General features: G+C 49.3%; 1 protein-coding gene across 1 annotated transcript in view; it reads left to right on the top strand.

Annotated features, from left to right (window-relative positions):
* Positions 1–2806: 2806 nt before the first annotated feature.
* Positions 2807–14011, top strand: part of SLC6A4 (solute carrier family 6 member 4) — a 35471-nt gene continuing 24266 nt past the window's right edge. Inside the window, exon 1 of the mRNA XM_007452455.1 lies at positions 2807–3193. The gene's annotated coding sequence lies outside the window, so the exon portion shown is untranslated. The remainder of the gene's footprint in view (positions 3194–14011) is intronic.

Here is a 14011-nt window from a genome sequence, read left to right as displayed (position 1 = left end):
AGAGAAAGACCTGCTGAACCATGGTCGCCCAGGTTCACGGCATCATTGACAGATGCACCGTTTTCCCCAGACATCAGCCGCCGAGCCCCACAGGTTGTCCTTCGGTGTCTGACTCCCGTCTCTTCCCTGTGTGTGCTGGTGCCTGCCTGCCTCACACCTGCTTCACACCTGCACTCACGGTCTAAGGTACCCGTCTGCTTCCTCTAGCCCATGTCAGTCCTCCCCGGGAACACTGCTTTCGTCAACGCCTCTCCCGCTCAGGGCTCCCAAATGCCTTCCATGCTCAGCACAGCCCTTCTCCCTGACCCCCCAGGGCAGAGGGTGTGTCCTCCTCGGGGCCTGGCATGGAGCAGGTGCTCAGTCAGGAAGGAGCTTTGATGGAGGCGGACAGCTGGGAAGGGTACAGGGCTGCCCTCTCTTGGGCAGTGGATAATGTCTGTCCACCCACCCTGATCTGGAGGCGAGGAAGGGCGGTCGAGTGGAGCCCCCCCCACACCCCGGCAGTGGGACCAGGTGCCGGAACTAAGGAGCTCCACCAGGGAGGGAGTCTGGATGCTGGAGAAAGGGCAGATGTGGCAACGAGCATGGGAAGCAAGACAGGGAAGACTTTGCTTTAGGAAGGAGAGAGGCTGGATTTGTTGAGGGCAAGGGGGGCAGCTGTGGGATGACACCCACAGGGACAAGAAGAAGCGACAGCACATGTGTAGAGAGAGGATGGACCATCTGCAATAGTTCTGTATGGACTGTGCCAGGGAGGCGGTGAGGAATAAGGGAAAGGTCCAGTCTGCGTAATTGCAATGTCTTTTTCTGATACCACCCCTCAGCCAGGGAGCGAGTGGGGGGGAAGGCTGGCCTGGGGTGGTCCAAGGCCGAGGAGGGAGGGAGGGTGGGGTCTCCCTGGACGGAGAGCGCCCTGTTGTTACTGCACACACCAGCCCCTTCCCTCCCTGTGGCTGCACGGTGCCCACCATCCTTGTGATCCCTATTTTACACACAAAGGAGCTGAAGGCCGCACTGGCTGAGATGAAGGGATTCACCTTGTGTGGGAACAAACCCCCACGGACAGCACAGGGGCAGAGCTGGAATTTAACCGAGGTCCATGGGAGTCCCACTCTCTAGGCCAGCACCCCTCAGCAAAACAGCAGTTCTGAGAGGGGCCGGGGTGGCTGGGCAGGAATGGGTATTAGGTCCTCAAAAGAAGGCCAGGAGTGTTCAACAAGTTCATGAGACTCTGGAATGGTGTTTTAAAGTCATGTTGAGGGGGCTTCCCTGGCGGTCCAGTAGTTAAGACTTCGCCTTCCACTGCAGGGGCTGTGGGTTCGATCCCTGGCTGGGGAGCTAAGATCCCACATGCTGCGTGGCTGAAAAACCAAAACATAAAACAGAAGCAATATTGTAACAAATTCAATAAAGACTTTAAAAATGGTCCACATCAAAAAAAAACCTTAAAAAAAAAGTCACGTTGACCCAACGTGGAGGACAGACTGGGTGGAGAGACAAGAGCCTTAGCCAAGGGCTGGAGTCACCCACTGCCCCCAGTCCCCTCCTCAGAACCACACCTTACACTTGAGTAGTCCCTGTTCACACACAGTGCTCACACATTGTGTTCATCTGAAGGGAGGCGCTGCCTAATGTGGACCCTGTCATCCCGGGATTTGGCCACGGGATGAAATGCCCAAGATTGCCCGGGGAATCGCCAGCCAGCTCACCAGAGCAGCCCGGTGCTCTATGAAGCCCGTCCCGCTTTCCTTGCAATTGCCACCCTGACGTCTAGGTGGCGCCAAAACCTCACGCTGATTCCTCCCAGGTTGGGGCACCGCCCACGCCCGGGAACGGAGTTGTTCCAACTCAGTCCCTGCAGACTCCAGCTCAACTCAGCTGGCTGCCAGCTCAGCTTTCTGGGTTCCGTTCTGTCCAAGTACAGGGGCTGCAAACTTGCAATTGTTGTTTCTGTTCTGCCTTCTACTTGGCTGGGACCCTGGCCTCCTCTAGGGAGAAGTAGGTGGGTCAGCCCTCACCCTCCCATCTCAGCTTCAGGGACATCACAGAGCAAGTACTGCAGCTGTTCTTTTCAAATGTAAAAAATAATTTTACTGAAAATATAATAACATTAAGTTCACTATTAAACTTAAGTTTTTAAAAAATTATCGAGGCAATGTATTCTCATGGTTCAACACAATAGGCTCCTATTGACCCTCTTCAGATAATTAAAATATTGTTAACAATTCACCCACTCGCCCAACACCACCGGCATATACTACGTTTTCCAGATCACCACCCACTGTTCTGATATTGCTTTTAACTGTAGCTGGTTAACAAAATGGGAAAGAATTCTTCATTCATTCATTCCTTCTGCAAGTATTTACTGTGAGCCATTAGGCTGGGCTGTATTGGAGGCACCGGGGAGGGCGAGGAATTAAACAAGGTCCCTTCTGGCTGCGCTCACCTCCCAGCGGTGGAGCCGGACGGAGAGCCAGGGGCTAAGTCCCAGGAAGGAAAATAGGGCAGGACGCGGGGTGAGGGTGATGCGGCGTGGGGGGGGGGGTGTCAGTGGTCAAGAGAGATTCTTCTGAGAAAGTGACGTTGAGCCGAAAACTAAATAAAAATTTGGGAGCAATTTGCTGGGGGAGGAACTACACCTGTGGGTTGTGGAGCAGCTCCTCCCCCGCAAGCTTAACGAACACGAGGGTCAGGATTCTTAGCTCCTCTCGGCCTGCTGCCCGGCCCTCACTGCCCCCGGCTCCCTCTCTTCCCAGGGCGCTGCCCCTTCCGGGGAGCGAGTGTGCGTGTGTGTGTGTGTGTGTGTGTGTGTGTGTGTGTGTGTCAGTGTGTGTGTTGCGGGGAAGGAGTCCTTCCCCTCCCCGGGCCCCGGCTCCCCCTCCACTCCCACCCCCAGCGGCCCCTCCCCGGTGAGCGCGCCCACCCCCCCCATCCCCCATCCTCCCCAGGAGGAACGCAGAGCCGCAGCCGCGGGGAAACGTAAAGTTTCTGCGGCTCAAAAGTGAGCTCTTAAAATTCTTTAAGAGCTCTTTGGCGGCGGATATCTAGAGATCAGACCATGTGAGGGGCCGAGAGTACAAATACGGCCGCGCGGGCGTCGGCGCCGGCACAGGCAGCGACGCCCCGGTGCCTCGAGGGCGCGAGGGTCGCCCGCCTCGGAAGCTCCGGACCGGCCTCCGCGGACTCCCGGCAGGTGGGTCCGCTTTTCTCCAGGCTTCTAATGCCACTTCTCTCCCGAACTTCATCCCGCCCGGCCTCTCCGGGCACCGGCGCGGGGGCTCTGGACAGGGTGGGCGCGCGCGGAATCGGCCGCGGGGACAAGGGGACGCGGGCGGGCGACCAGCTCGGAGCGCTTCTTCGTCCCCGGCTGCCCGGCTTCGGGTGGCCCAGTAGCCAGGAAAGCCCTTCAGGACGGTCCTGCGGTCGGGAGGAAAAGTTGCTTTACTTTCAACCCATGGCTTCTGTTTGCTCTTCACTGACGGCCATCGCGTGCAGGGGGGCTGTGTGCAGGCATCTCTGGGGGGAGAGTCGTGGTGGACGCAAATGCCCAAATATCTAGAGAAATCTCTGAATGACACATACGTGGGACGAGTCTCCGTGCGCTTGGGTAGTTTTCCCTGGCAGAGCCGATGCATGCTCAGTCATTCAGAATTTATGTGAAACCCCAAACTCCAGCGAGCTGTTTTACATGGTTGAAGTGTGTAACCATCAGTTGCTTGAAAAATGTGTATATTCAAATTTACTTTTGAAAAGGATCTCTGGAGCTAAAGAACACTAAGAAACACATTTCTTTTTGCCCTGGGTCTTCTGCATAATGAATTTCTTTTTCAGTTGGGGTTCTAAAGAATTTCAGAGGGTGGAATTTCTAAGAGACAGACATTACAAAGGCTTGTGTGTATGTATTTTTATGATCAATTTTGTCCAGAAAAATGAACCAGGTCAATGGATTATTTATGAGCCTGCTAGCTCTCATCAGAGTAAGAAGAGATCAAATATTTAACGTGTTTTGCCTTCAGTTACATAGGAAAAATGTCTAAGAAAACAACGTTGGGATTTGTGTTTAATGAAGTGGAGGGCGCCATGGCACATGGCTGTTTGGGTTTGGGGAGTGGAGGGAAACACACAGCTTTGACTCTGTCCCGTTGCTCGCTTTTGTGTGAAGCCATTGGTGCTCAAAGATTCAGATTCTCCTACCACAGACTCGGGTTGGGGTGGCCGCTTCCAGCGTGGATGAGATGCAGGTTCTTACGGGGTTTTTGCAAGCTGTTTTGGGCACGGGTTTTCCTTTTTTTTCGCTGAACCTAAGAGCAGGTTACTTGCAACTGCTTCACAATTAATCAAAAGTCCCCTCAACACTCAGGTGATCCATCTAGGACATTTCAGAGATGTGACACCAGCACAGATATTCAAACCCATCTCTTTTGTCTCCTTGCTTAAAAATATTTATACTAGGGGTGGGCGGTGGGGACGGAATAACATTGCAGTTTTAATGGAATCAGCAAAACCTCAGAAATTCCTCTTTGGGGAATTCTTAGAGTTGTCTGAGCATTTTGATGAAACTCGGAGAGGCATGTCAAAGAGTCAAATGGGTGAGGTGACCGTGGAATGGGATGCTTGGCTGGAGGGTGTTGTGTCTTATGGCAGGCTTGCAAAAACATCCTGGATGTGTCCCCCTCCAAAGAGAAATGCAGGTAATTCCAGACATTAAGCCAGTAAATGGCAGTTCTCCGCCTTCATACTCCTCGAATGGTATAATTTGGGAGAACAAAGGCAGGGTTGCCTGGAGAAGTTTAATTTTAATTTGGCTTTAATGAATCAACAGGATATGGTCATGACTTGACTTTTTAAATAAAGATGCTTGGATGGCCAAAGGGAAAATTATGCAGTCGTGTTTCTGTCAGTTTAAGAAGGTACCTCAGACCTTAATTATTCCCCGTCACAGATCAGCTCCTCTGGGTCTCGAGGTCCTCAGCTCTAAGCGAGGGGTGGGGGGCCCTGCCTAACATGATTTCCGCGTCCCCTCCACTCACTCTGTGACTGAGCCTAGCCTCTCTGCTTTAAGCAAACACGAGTTGAAGTGATGGTGCAAAATGCCTGGGGGCCAGGACTCTCTACCCAGATGTTTCCATCAGATTAGGGTCCTCTGAGGACCCCTGGCTTTCCCTCTAAGGCAGAGGCTTTGCGCACTGACATGCACAAGTTAAGTCCTGCACCTCAACCCTGTCCAGCTGACAGGGGCCCGAGTTCCTAGACTCCTCGAATTCCCTTTGCAAACTGCCCAGGGTGTGGGGCAGGAGAAACGGCCCCCAGACGGTAGAGATTTGGGCTGGGCTGGTTTTCTTTGCAGTCACTGAGCTGTTGCCAGTGGGCTGCACTCCACTGAGGTTGGTGGTGTGCCATGGGACAGGCTTGGGAGTGGAGTCAAAGGTCTGATAAAGCATCCCGTTTCTCTGTTCCTCAGGCAAGTGATGCCGACTCACCTGCTCCTGTGGGGAATCCCATTTCTGGGCTTAACCAGGCCAAATAGCACTCTAAGGAAAGGGAACTGCCATCTTTCTAGGAGGGAAAGATGGACAATAGACCCAGGTGGAAAATAGATGAAACTTAGCATTTTAAAGAACCCTGGCATAAATGACTTCCCCTGGTCAGAGGGTGACCTGCTTTTCTAGGGTGGGCATGAGACCCAACGTCGGCCAGCACAGCCCCCCATTTCTAGGCAGAGCTCAGCGAACTGACGTGGGTCCACATGCAGAAATGATCTCTGAGTAAAGGCTCTGTGCAGGGGGCACTTCCTCCTGCCTGACCTTTGTCAGCTGTCAGCACCTGGGAAGATGAAGGCTCACTTACTGAACGTCAACATTTTTGTAAACCAAGTGTTTTCCCAGCCGGGTGTCTAATGGGGTGATGAAACGAGTGGAGATAAGGCCTGTGCAAGCAGAGGCAGTCCGGCTGCCTTATTTTCCTCTTTCCTTTGGCTCCCCTGGAACCTGGCAGCAGCTCCCTTGCTGCCACCCCAGCCCGGGACCAAGGGCACTTGATAGTGGGTACTGTAAGCCCTAGGCTTTCTAAAAGCCAGGACAGGATAGCTCTCCATTAACCCCCAAAACTCCTGGACTGCAAAGTGAGGGATGAACCCCAGCGATGTGGAGACACGGAGGTGGTGTCCCAGGGCCAGCTCGACTGCCAGGGTCCCCATGCCACTTGCCAGTGCCTGGGGTCTGGCACTGGAAGGTCTCCTGGAATCCTGAGGTCCAGTTCTTCGTGTCATTATTTGAGGTAGAAAGGGAAGAGGTAGGATCTGTGATGAGGCCGGTGGCAGATGTAGGAGAGCCACCTCTGTGCCCTGGGCAAATCCAGAGCTGGATCCTAGTAGATGGGCTCAGTGAGAGGGAGCCAGTCAGTGGGCCTTTCCCTTCTCGTGTTGTCGTGTGGTCTTTTGGGGCATATTCAAGGAAAAAGAAGATGGTATTTCCTTTGCTATGGAGCTGCTGCACAAAAATAAGATAAACTGATTTTTTTTCTCTCTAACTAAGGGATTCCCTAGAATTAGGGAAGGGCAGAGCTGGAAGGGGCCTCTCTGGGGAGCCGGTTTGAGTCCTCCGTGGCTTGTTGAAGTTCGCCCACAGCCCCGAGTTCCAGGCCAGGCCTCGAACTTGAGTCTCCTGCGCATCTGTTTTTTTTCTCTCCACTGGGTGTGTTGTTTTAAACGCTAAATTAGCTGGCTCTCTTCCTTGTTTCAGAGGAGAGGAGCTGGGGCAGGAAGGAAAGGGGAGGGAAGAGACGGGGAGAGGGGAGATATGCTATTCCAGGCAGCAGGGAGGTTTGACTGACTGGAGGTTTCCCAGCTTGTCTGAGGGCTAGAATTATTTTTCTCCCCCCAATTTTTTTGTTTTATGATTTAAAGAAAATTTTTATTGGAGTATAGTTGACTTACAATGTTGTGTTAGTTTCAGGTGTACAGCAAAGTGAATCAGTTATACATACCCATATAACCAGTCTTTTTTTTTTTAGATTCTTTTCCCATGTAGGCCATTGAGTAGAGTTCCCTGGGCTCTACCGTAGGTCCTTATTAGTTATGTCTTTTATATATAGTAGTGTGTATATGTCAATCCCAATCTCCCAATTTATCCCTCCCTCCTTTACCCCCTGGTAATCATAAGTTTTTTGGGGTTTTTTTAACATCTTTATTGGAGTATAATTGCTTTACAATGTTGTATTAGTTTCTGCTGTGTAACAGTGTGAATCGCTATATATATACATATAACCCCATATCTCCTCCCTCTTGTGTCTCCCTCCTACCCTCCCTATCCCACCCCTCGACCATACCACCCTGAACACGCCCGATCCCATCTCCTCCCAGTTTTTAATTTTGAAATATTTCAACTGAAAAGTTGGCGAAGTGGCCCAGTGAAGCTTCACCAGTTGTTAACATTTTGCAACATTTCGGCCTGAGCTTTCTCTCTAATTAGACACATATCTAATTTTTACACATGTTAACATATATATAACTTGATACATTATGTATAATATGATATAACGTAATAATTATACTATATATATGTACATATATATAATTCTGTTGTTGAACCTGTGAGAATTTGCAGATATCCAAATACTCCCCTGGATACTTTAGCTCGTGTCTCCTAAGAACAAGGACATCCTCCTACATAACCAGAGCCCCATAATTATCACATTTGGAAAACTTAACATTGATAAAATATTTTATAAAATATACAGCGCATATTGAGATTTCCCTCACTGTCTCAGTGATGTCCGTTTTAGCTCAGAGGGTTACTTTTTTTTGGCTGTGTTGGGTCTTCGTTTCTGTGCGAGGGCTTTCTTTAGTTGCAGCTAGCAGGGGCCACTCTTCATCGCGGTGCACGGGCCTCTCACTTTCGCGGCCTCTCTTGTTGCGGAGCACAGGCTCCAGACGCGCAGGCCCAGTAGCTGTGGCACATGGGCCTAGTTGCTCCGTGGCATGTGAGATCTTCCCAGACCAGGGCTCGAACCTGTGTCCCCTGCATTGGCAGGCAGACTCTCAACCACTGCGCCACCAGGGAAGCCCTCAGAGGGTTACTTTTTGAGACCATCAGATCCTAGGGATGGGAAATTAACTCTTGCCCTCATGTCAGTACATCTGAGAACTAGATCAATTCTGTGTAATGATGAACTGATTTTTCATGAATGTTCCCGAACCATGTGTGTGTGACACATTGTAAAGTACATTTCAGAACTTGACCTAAGAGCACAGGCACCTTTGAGCAACGTTACCCAAGTCACAAACAGCTTGTGGCTGCAGAGGCGGCCCCCATCCCCCGCCCTACTCTGCTGCTGGACCCCATCTCTCTCCTCATTTAGTTCTCCCCCTCCCTGCCCCACCCAGAGAAATGGGCCTGGTTCCCCCTTCCTTTCCTCTTCACTCACATTGTATCTAATTCCACTTCGAATCCCTTTCTCCTCCCCTTCTCTCTTCTGTCAGCTGCCAACGGTAAATCTGCCCTCATTTCATAACACCCTCTCCCTGGGGTTGGTTTTCTCTCTCTCCTGTCTCTCCCTCTCTCTGCTTTCTTTGTGGGTCTAATCATGTCTGTTTCACACAAAAGTAGTCTTAGTAATATACCTGTGTTAAGGAAAAGAAAAATCTGTGTTTGGAAGTGCTCCCATGTTTTTTTAAATCTTGATTTCTATTTATTGCATAAATTGCATTATAACAATAAAAGTATTTAGAAGGTGTAAGTGATACTCCTCGTTCTTTTTTTTCTTCTTTTTTTTTTTTTAAAGGAAACTAACTTTTTTTAATGATTGTTTTTTTAATTTATTTTTTGCCTGCGTTGGGTCTTCGTTGCTGTGCGGGCTTTCTCTAGTTGTGGCGAGCAGGGGCTACTCTTTGTTGTGGTGAGTGGGCTTCTCATTGCGGTGGCTTCTCCTGTTGCAGAGCACAGGTTCTAGGTGCGCAGGCTTCAGTAGTTGTGGCGCACGGGCTTAGCTGCTCCGCGGCATGTGGGATCTTCCCAGACCAGGTTTCAAACCCTTGTTCCCTGCATTGGCAGGCAGATTCTCAACCACTGTGCCACGAAGGAAGCCCGGTACTCCTCATTCTGCCTAATCTAACACATCACCTGTTCGAGTTTCCCAAGCCTCTTTCCTGGCCTTGTCCATGTTGAAACAGAGTGAAGGCAGTTTTATTTTCTGCAGAAAGTTGTAAATTGTGTAGTTAAATGTAATAAGGGACCTGTGTCCTCAAATTCTAAAGGCACCTCCACAGGTTCTATACACAAGCTTCTCTCCCTCCTTATCCTTCTCTCCTAAAATTTGGTTTTCCTCAGGAACCAGGAAGAATGTTAAACAACTTCTAATCAGTTTAATTGTCACCTCCCACCCCCTTTTGTAGCACTTAACAATGCTGTGTTCTACAGCTTGCATTTTAGGTGTTTTTGTATTTTATGGTTAAACTAGGATTTTGTAAACTAGATTAGGAAGTTAACCACCGTTTACAACATTTCTTTCTGTAGGTAGAAAATATATTGCGAGTTCCAAACAAACAACTCACAAATGAATGTTTGCAACACAGACCTTTGACGGGCATGCCTGCTGGTACTTGTTTCAAAGTCTAAAAGCACAACCTGGGCTCTTCTTTAATCCTAGACATGTCACTCTTTTCCAATCCAGAGTTCATTAAAATTATTCTGACAGTCCTCCCTCGGCCCCCGAGATGCACAGCAGATCTTCCTAATGGGTGAGGAGGGAGGAGGGGCAGCCCCCTGAGATTGGGAAGAAAGAGTAGAGCCTCACCTGAGGCTTACACCGGCCAGCATGGCAGCTGTGGTTCCCTGGGTCCCATGCCTGGGAAACCTGAAATAGACGCTCTGTGCTGGGAGCTGTGCAGTGCACACACGGGTCAGCAAGTATTTGAGTACAGAATGTATGAGCCATGGCCCCTGCTTCCAGGGGGATGCAAAGCAACTAGACATAAAAGGATAACTAATGATACTTGAAAATCAGTGAGGAATGACAAATGAGTAGAGAGAGATCATCTTGGGCTGGGGTGGTGAGAGAAAGCTACATGGCGGGGGTGGATAGAAACTTAAGCCACGCCTGGAGGATACAGGATGATTAGAGGGAGCGAAGGGGCAGGGTGGCGATGCACTGGGCATGCTCAGTGGCCCACCTGCCCCTAGTTACCTGGGGTACTTGTTAACAATGCAGCACCCACTGCATTGGATCTCCTTATTAGAATCTCCAAGAGAGCAGCCCAGGAATCTGCTGTTTTCAAGTTTCCCAGTGACTCCAAGCCACTGATCGAGAGGAACAAGCAAGAACCAGTGAGGGCCTATGGAAGGGGATGGAGGCTGTAGCTTCTGGCTCAAGTGGCTCACTTGTGCTGTGGGCTACGAATCACTTAGCCTTGTGGGCCCCAGTTTCTCGGACTGGGGTGAGGAGTAGAAAAGCAGAATGGGTTGCATATATGTGGTGGCTTAGTGGCCATCAACTCACTGTCATTTATTGATGCTTTCCATGTGCTAGACACTGAGTTAAGTGTTTGTCATACGTTTACTTAATTTCCACAACAACCTTTAGGAAGCAGGAATTTTAAGGGTCTGCTTTTACACATGGGGAAAGTGAAGCTCAGAGAGGTTAAGCAACCTGCCCAAAGTCACACAGCCAGTAAGTGATGGGTCTGGGATTCCAGTGCAGATCTATGCAACAGGAGAGCCATGGATTGTGGACACACAAGGACTGTTAAAAATGATGCCTCAGGAAGGTAATTAGTCTAGGCTTTCCTGTTCGTGTTCACTACAGCAGGGCTATTTATGCCTATCTATGCCAGATCCACTTCTTTTTGTTAAAGTCAAAATAAATAATCCTTTGTACTTTTGCCCAGCCTCTGGAGTGATCTCAGCCCCAGCACAAATGGCTAATCCTCTAAATTTTACACCCTGTGTGGTGAGAAGCTCGAAGCTATCCTCCCCCAGGGAAAGTTCTGGATGGAGACCCTTTTCCTTTCTCATGGTAACTGGCCCAAATGGCCCTGAGGATTATAGCCTATTTAATTCCTCTCCAAAAAATTAAACTGTCTCATACAAGGTACTCTTTGGATAAGGAGATGGCTGTGATAGTGGAGTTCATTTCTATCCCTTATGTCCAAAAAACAAGATTTTCTCTACTCTCTCTGTTCAGATCATGAAGTCTCTATTTTGTTTGAAAGGCGAGTAGGAGTCCCATGGCTTATGACCCTTAGAGAACTCAACGGTCCCTTCAACAGGTGCAAATACAAGCCACCATTTTGCACTGTGAAGACATGAGCCAGAAGCAGTGAAAATCCAGGGTCCTGTGACAGAAGCTGTGCAATAGCAACAAAAGGAAGACCTTTAAAACCCAAGGGCAACTTGGAAGCTAAAAATGCAAGGTAGGGCTTCCCTGGTGGCGCAGTGGTTGAGAGTCCGCCTGCTGAAGCAGGGGACACGGTTCGTGCCCTGGTCCGGGAAGATCCCACATGCTGCATAGTGGCTGGGCCCGTGGGCCATGGCCGCTGAGCCTGTGCGTCCAGAGCCTGTGCTCCGCAACGGGAGAGGCCACAACAGTGAGAGGCCCGCATACCACACACACACACACACACAAAAATGCAAGGTATCTGAACATGCTGCGTCAAGTCAGCGGAAATCTTGGTTTACAACAGGTTGTGTGGCAGCACTAGGAAGCAGCACCAGCCTCTCCCTTGTTCTGCATGTTGGTGTTTTCCTATCAGTCATATTTTGGCCTTGTACCATAAACTTCATGAAGGCAGGACTGAGCCTGCCTTGTCTGCAAGAGCCTAGCACATAGTAGGCAGACAGTATGTGTCTGCTGAATTAGTGCCAATCTGTGGCAGAGGGCGAGGTTCAGTGTTTACTGCATTACAGGCACCAAGACTCTGTAACTCCCATCATCCTTGGTGTCCTGGGAACTCTAGACTCCCTCTGAATAGAGAGTGCCAATTGCCACTTGAGTATATGACCTATAATTAATCTTATCTCAGTGGTAAACCCATAATTCATGTTGGTTTTGGGGGGTTTTCTTTTTGTGTTTGTTTTTTTGAAAATGAAAATTGAGTGTCCTGAGAAATGAACTCACTTTGATCTGGACATGTGAAGTCAAAGTACAAAATTTCTATAGTGTTTCTGCTTAGGGTGTGCTGAGGCATCAAACAGACAAGTAGGGTCACGGGCATTTCCAAAGGGCTGGGTGGTTTCATGACTAATCACTGTAGTTACATGCTTGTTCAGATACTGGTTCCCCTGGCTACAGAGACCAAGTTTGTGGAAAGAGGAATGGAGATTTGATCAGGAGAGGTTTAAATAGAAACAATCCTTTTTACTGGGGGGTCGGGGGGGGAGGTGGAGTGAATTAGCCCACTCCCTGGGCTAATACGAGCATTCTGTCAAGTGCATCACTGCTCGGCCCCTGCTGGGGGATGAGGCTCCTGCGTGGCAAGCTGTCATCCTACCATGGATCTGGGTGACGTGCATGGCCCCACCCACAGCTGGTCACCTGCTCAGCCAGGGAAAATGGCATACATTCAAGGTGCACAGGAAGGCTTCTGGGGCTGTTTCTGGCCACGGAGAAACTCAAGTCTGCCTGGAAGAGGACACAGCTGTAATATTGGACTCATTTGCAGTCTCTCTACCCAGCAGGATAAAAATACCTTTTAAAAAAGAAAGCTTTCAAGACAACGTTCTTAGAAAGCAACCTTCTTAACATCTCTTCCTTCTAGAATTCCTGGGCCAGCTCGCTCTCAACTATTGCTATCTGCTGGTCTTAGTAGGAAAAGCTGCTCAGTGCTCTGTAGAATCAGGAAAATGGGAAAGGAGTCTGGATCCACAGCAGCACCCTGCAGGCAGAAGGGAACCCAGGCCCGGCCATCTGCTCCTGGATGACAGATTAGTCTTTGGGAGGAGCTTTCTTCTAAAAGGCAGAGGAGTGATTTGAAGAAAAGGAGATGTGCATCTCCTGCCTGTTCGGTGGCTTCGTGTGGCTGTAACTTATCTATTTGTACCCCAGGTTCTATGATTGGGGCAGGAGCCCAATAAGACAACCCCAGAAAGCACAGCTGGATGGAGAGAGACCAGCCTCAGGGCTGAAGTCATGACTGGGCTAAAGGACCCTCTGAACACGTTTTCTTATGACTTGGGCTGTTTCAGCTGTTGATGAATTTTTTTTTTTTAATGCTGAGGGATATTTTAGGAAAGAAGACCTTTTGTAATGCTCAGCAAAAATAGTCTGGTGTATTATTCTTCTAGGAGTTGCTCATAACAGTTGCCGAGAAATCAAGATCAAATACCTTGGGGGCTGAACCCCTGAGAACCCTGATGAACATACATTGCCCAACCAAAGTTCACCAGCCCACACACATTTTCCAACTTCCTGCAGAGTGCCCCAGGGGAGGAAGTAAATGAAATCTAGAAAAATTCACACAACTCTTGCAGCAGGAGGGTGACACAGCCACTGTATGGCTAAACGTTTATTCCCCCACCAATGTATTCTTCAGAGATGGGTGATGTTTCCCTTCTAGAGACTGTGGTGGACATGCCAGAGAAAGGTTGGGTGATACAGTTGCTCTTTGAGCTTCAATTTAAATGAGAGGAAAGTTGCAGTATTAGAGATGGGAAGATGTTCCTACAGAAAATTTTGGGTAAAATTTTGAAGGTGGAAAAAGACCAGGGAAGGGGGACCTCGGTCATAGGCAGGATCTGTCAGCTGGGTGCCGTCTGACCATCCGCATGTGGTAAAGCTCTATTTCTGCCATCTGGTCTGCAAGTTCTTCACTGTTTAATGTCGAAAACATGCCACTGATATAGGCTGGAGGGAAGTACAGAGGCCTTCTTCAAACAACGCAACCAGAGACTGCCAAGTTCAGGTTTAATTCAGCTGTGTATTCAAATATATTGACAACGCATCTCTCTCAAAGACAAAAACAGAAACACCTTAAAATAAAAATCCCTTAGCCTGGTAAATGGTACCTTATGGTGGATGA

This window comes from Lipotes vexillifer, unplaced genomic scaffold (genome assembly GCF_000442215.2).
Source record: "Lipotes vexillifer unplaced genomic scaffold, Lipotes_vexillifer_v1.1 scaffold216, whole genome shotgun sequence".
NCBI lineage: Eukaryota > Metazoa > Chordata > Mammalia > Artiodactyla > Lipotidae > Lipotes > Lipotes vexillifer.
This window is presented reverse-complemented; position numbering and strand designations above follow the sequence as displayed.